The following is a 6,000-nucleotide window of genomic DNA, read 5'->3' on the forward strand; positions in this document are numbered from 1 at the left end:
CCCGGCCCTGAGGGCCGGCCACCAACTGAGATTGTCACCCATTTTATAATTTTAAAGTCCCTCTATTTTTGGACTCGTCTCTTTAAGCGATAGTGATCATTGAGGAAATGGAACAAAACATTTCAGGCAGTTTTTCGGGCACTTGACAGATAGAAACTAACGAGTGCTCGGGCTCTTTCAGGCCGCGCTGCCAAAAGTGAAAACCAGGGAAATAAACCAATACTTTTTTCCTATCGAGAAGAATCGGACTTTCCTTGAAGACGTTTTTTCACACACACACACACTATTCGTCAAACAGTATTTAGGTTGGTAGACACCAACGAAAGCATCGTGTTTAACGCAATACCGGTTGAATACCTTAATGGGAATAGAATTAAATGAAGACGACTGAGTCTCAAAAGAACCTATTAAAATGTGTACGACGCGCACAAACCAAGTTCCAATCCAGATTTCCAATTCCTGCCTCACCGACAGCGCCTCGTGATAAAGCGTGACCACGTTTTAAGGCCCACATTGAATCTCCCAAACTGTTAAATCCTAAATCTTAAGCGTTTACTCTGCTTCTTTCCACAGATGTTGCCCAACCTGGCGAGTATCTTTTTTGGTTCTTATTTCAGATTTACAGGATCCGCATGAGATTTTCTTCTTTTCCAACTGCCCAATTGCATAGATAGACCAAGTCATAGCAAGATGTTAAATTGTAACAATGGATTCCAATCAAAAACAAGCATCTAAACGCCACTTGCCCAGAAAATAAAAGGAGGAATGGAGAAAGAATTGCAAAAAGCGGGGTAGCAGATGTAAAAATAGAAAACAAAAACAAATCAGGGAGCATCCATGAGTAAAAATGAGGCGTCAACGTGTCAGGCCAGGCTGGGACCCTTTAGAGCACACGTCAAACTCTGGCCCACGGGCCAAATTTGGCCCGCATGATCATATTAAATATATATTAGAGTTGGCCCGCTGGCCGCCGCGCCAGTATAGCGCATGCACACTGAAGGTGAAAATGAAGACGCCGGAGGTGTGGAGGGATCTCAGAGTCCCGAATCCCGGGGATCGGAGCGCCTCACTCAGCCCGCCCAGCTCCCAGACGCGGCTGGAGTTGGGGACCATCCTCGCTGGGTCTGCGCTTCAGTGGCAACGCCGGACCGAACGTCTCGTTGGCGATGCCTTCCCCCCTCGCTCCGTGCGCAGCGGACCCTGCCTCCCGCTCCTTTTGTTGGAGACAAGCCCGGCGCCAACCATGGGAGGGGGGTGGGAGCAACGCGCTCTTCTCAGCCAATTCCTCCACCGCCCCAGACGCCGGCGTTTCAACGGGGGGTTCGGGTGCCTTCGTCAGGCGACCGACCTGTTGGTCCAAGACAAGGGCAGAGCATACAAACTCCACACAGACAGCAACCTGAACTCGGGTGAACGTGGAGCTGCGACCCCAGATTCCACATCAGGACTGTGTGTAAGATTGGGAGCAGTGAGACGGAAGCTTATTTTGTTCCTGTGATTTAAGCCTTTCTTGGGGTGGGGGGTCCTTCTCTGACCACTTGCCTAACAATTAACCTAATCAGATGTGGAGTTACCACAATACAACAGTTCTCAACCTTTTTCTTTCCACTCGTGTCCCTGTGCCATTGGTGCTCTGTGATTAGTAAGGGATTGCTTAAGGTGGTCTGTGGGTGGGAAGAAAAAGTTTGAAGACCACTGCTTTAATCATCCCTCATTGACTCGTCATGTGCACGGTTTCAGAACGCTAAAGGAAATGGCCAATGACAACTTTTCTCAAGCAAAATATTTCAGTAACAATTGGGTCTAGAGCAGTGATTCTCACCCTTTCCTTCCCACTCACATCCCACCTTAAGCAATCCCTTACTAATTACAGAGTTCCGATGGCATAGGGTACACATGTCAAACTCTGTCAAATAATTATGTCAAATAATTATATTTGGCCCGCAAGATCATTTCAAAAATGTATTAGAGGTGGCCTACTGGCCACCGCGCCAGAATAGCGCATGCACAGTAATACAATAAATCCCAGAATGCATTGGCGTCAGCCTGTTAATCGCCCCCTCCTCCTCTGTTTACGTTGCAGGGTCTCACCGTGGACTCTGGTTTTGGGGCCTGGCCAGTGTCAGGGGAAGCCAAGGCCACTTCCCAGCGCCCGGAACCGGAGGCCTCGGGCCTGACCTCGCCAGGACCGTTGCCCACTCCCCCTCCCTGCCGCAGGCCGACCTGCGACTCACGGTGACGGGGCCGCTGATCCACCGAGATGCCACCCTGCAGCGAGAGCCGATGCCCCCGCACTGTCGTTGTCCAACCCGATCGCCCACAAACCCTGCCCTCCCGCACACAGGCCTGAGTAAGGATTATGAACTTTAATCTCAGGATAAAACGATCTTCCAATAGTTTCATGTCACAGTGATAAATATATTCCTGGTTAAAAATGGTCCTGCACCTGGATACAAGCTCATTAGGCATAAAACTTGAAAAGTGTGTAAATCAAAGGATATCTGTACCAATGGAAAAAAGGCATGGCAAATAACCCTGCTAGAGTTCATGCCCACAATCAGTCACCCATTTGATTGTTTCAGGAATCATGTTATTCTCCCACATTCTCAATAGCCCTCAGATTTTACTATTCGACAGCACACTAGCAACATTTGACAAATCCTCTATAGAGAAATATTATTTACTGAATATTTTATTTCTCATTTGTTAATGCTTCTGGAAAGAGTTTATCCAAAACTATTATTAAACATTTATTTTAATAAGAAAAAGTTTAACATTACATATGTTGAAAGAAGAGAAAACATGCAGATGTTGTTGAAAATTTTCAATAAATATTTAGTTCGGCCCTCGACTTCGTCCAAGTTTTTAATTTTGGCCCTCCGTGAATTTGAGTTTGACACCCCTGCTTTAGAGACTGACTACAGTCAAGCAGCATCTTTGAAGATTGAAGTGACCGTTTCAGTTCCACAACCTTCCATCAGATACCATTTCATATCGTATTTTACTGCTGAATTTAAATACTAGGCTTCCACTGGTCTGGCCATAATAACTAAATTTATATAATTGTATTCCAAATCATTTGGCTTTAGTTACCAGTACAATTAAAAACAAATACTATTTTCTTCAATGTAACTCTTGGTCATGTTAAATCTCCATCTCTCAATGGAGTGATTTTCACTCAAATAATGTCAAATGGAGTTAAACAAGAGAATCTGCAGATGCTGAGTTCTAGTGCTGGAGAAACTCAGCAGGTCATGCAGCATCCTTTGGAAGTAAAAAGCAATCAATGTTAGGAGTCCTTATTTGGGCATTTGTGAGCTGCAAAAAATAACAAATCATCAATTATCTTAGAATGACTGTATTCAATCCCTTGCCAGTATCACAATGGGAAATAAATATCCTCCAGTGTCAGAAAAGACAATGCTCTGGAAAGGCTTAAAGGCAGGAGAAGGAATGGGGAAGAGTTAACAAAGAAATCCTCTTCACAAAATGTTTGAACCATGGTCTTGTCATGAACAACAGTTATGGTTTTTAAGTCTGCAATGTCGGGAAAATTGTGGGGGAAAATTAACATAATTACTATCCGTACGGTCGTTCAAATTGGGCGCCTTTTTAGACTGCAAGTACCCGAGTGCAACAGCTCCAGTGGTTGGACGGGTATTAGAGTGGATGACCGTGAACAACTTTTTCCTGGTACGATTTACACTGCAGGCTTCCTCCAAAAGCTTGTAGGTCCTGCAGGATAAATTGTGGTGCAGGAATTGACTCAAAATTCCTGCACATTCCTTTTTAAGACAGCGCATTATAGTGGCAAAATTCCTTGATTGTGCAGTTACGTGCCTACAGTCTAAAAACTATAAGTATGTCATCTGAAACGAACATACAAGATAGCATTAAAAACACAAAGAAATGCTGAATGAACTCAGCTGGTCTTGCAGCATCCATAGAAGGTAAAGATAATGTTTCAAGCTTGAGCACTTCAAGGAATAAGAAAATAGGAATAAAGAGACTGAAGGCTGGCTGGGGGATGAGCCCAGACCAATAAAAATGTGAATTGGGTATGCTAAGAGGAGATCTGAGAATTGATTTTTAGTCTATGAAAGGAGATGAATAAGGGAAAATAGAGTTAGGAGAAAGGCGATGGGGGAAGAAGGGAGTGGTTTAACAGAAACCCGGAGAATTCAATATTAATGCCATCTGATTCAAGGGTACACAGATGGAAAATGAGGTGTTATTCCTCCAATTTGCAGGTGGTCTCAGTCTGGCAGTACATGAGACCATGGACAAACATGTAAGCAAGGGAATGGGTTGGGGAATAGAAATGGGTGGCCACAAGATCTACACTATTGCAAGATAGCATGGCAACACTCCAATCCAGGCCCAAGCTCCAACAAGACTTCGTCCAAGTAAGAGTCTTCATCACTCAAACCACAACAACCATCATGAGTGCCAGAATGATCACCTCCTAATCTGCATTGACTCCATCAGTCTGGCTTCAAATCTACAGCATGGAAAGCTCAGCTCTTCTTATTCAATGCTTCACAAACAACCTTGTAACTTTCCCAGCCAACAGGAGCTGTGCAGCACCCTGAGGAGCTAAAAGTTCATCATAATTGACAAATATAAATGGACCTTCAGCTCCATACCTGACAACACAAGGACTGTTTTTTAATAAAAATGACTAGATGATCCCCAAGAACTAATTGACCACTAAGTGTTCTTGGGAGAAAAAAATGAAAATGCTGAAATCTGGAACAAAAACCAACCACTGAAAGAATCAGTGGATCAAGCAGCTTTCTTGGGGTAAAAGAATTATTAATATTCAGGTCAAAACCCTGCATCCAAGTGTTCTTGGATTCAAAACTCATCTCACGTCAAGGGGGGGAAAATATCCACAGGCGCTCAAGACCAGGGTTCAACAGCAAATCAATAATGAAGAACAGTGGATGGGAAGAATGGAGTTCCAGTCTTGGGCATTTGGGCTGTGAGGGTCAATGACAATATTGCTGGATCTCTTCTTTTCATCCTCATCTGTTTTTTAGCACACATTTTATTTTGAACATTTTCTCCTGGTCATTCTCATTGAGTCAATCTTGATTCTTTCTGATAGGGTCACTTCTGAGGTGGCAATTTTGGACTCCACAGCATTCCTGTCCACAGGGCATTGGCAACCTTTTAAATCTTCCCTATACATCCAATTGTGTTTTGAATGTCACAAATGTTCCCATTTCTATCACTCCTCTCACTGTTCATCACTCTGTGTGAAGGAGTGAAACACAAAAGTCTGCAGACACTGATTGAATTAAAAACAAAGCTGGAGAAACTCAGCAGGTCAAACAAGAGTGCAGTAAAATCCCCAGTATCCAGCACCTATGGGAATCAGTAGGTTGCTTGAGATTGCATGGTGCATGAATGGCAAACTAGCCACTGGGGGCATCAACATTGAACTTTTGTATATTTTACCTACTTGTTTTCTGCTTTTTTTTGCCAATTGCCTGAATTCTGGATAACGGGGTCTTTGATTATATATAAGACAAATTAAGATACATAACCAGCATTTTGGGCATGAGCCCTTCATCAGGCTATGAGCAAAATGTAAGTAGGCACCTGAATAAAATTGTGGGGGGAGGGGGGAAGAAGATGGAGCAAAGAGCACAGGCAAGAGGTAATAGGTGGATAGATGAGACCACTGAGCTGTCCTGTCTAAGCATAGTTGTAATATTTTTGCTGATTAGTAACACCACTCCTCCCCCTCTATCATATCTGAAATAGAACCCAAGAACATTGAGCTCGCAGTCCTGCCCCTCCTGCAATTAAATCTCACCAACAGCAATAATGTCATAATTCCCACATGCCAATCCACACCCTAAGCTAGTCTGCCTTTTCAACAATTCTTGCACTGAAGTATAAACCTTTGATTTGTCTATACATACAATCCTCACATGACCTTTATCCTCCTCCACCTCACTATCTGCTCCAACACTTTGGTTCCCATCCCCT

The sequence above is a fragment of the Narcine bancroftii genome, chromosome 1 (genome assembly GCF_036971445.1).
Source record: "Narcine bancroftii isolate sNarBan1 chromosome 1, sNarBan1.hap1, whole genome shotgun sequence".
NCBI lineage: Eukaryota > Metazoa > Chordata > Chondrichthyes > Torpediniformes > Narcinidae > Narcine > Narcine bancroftii.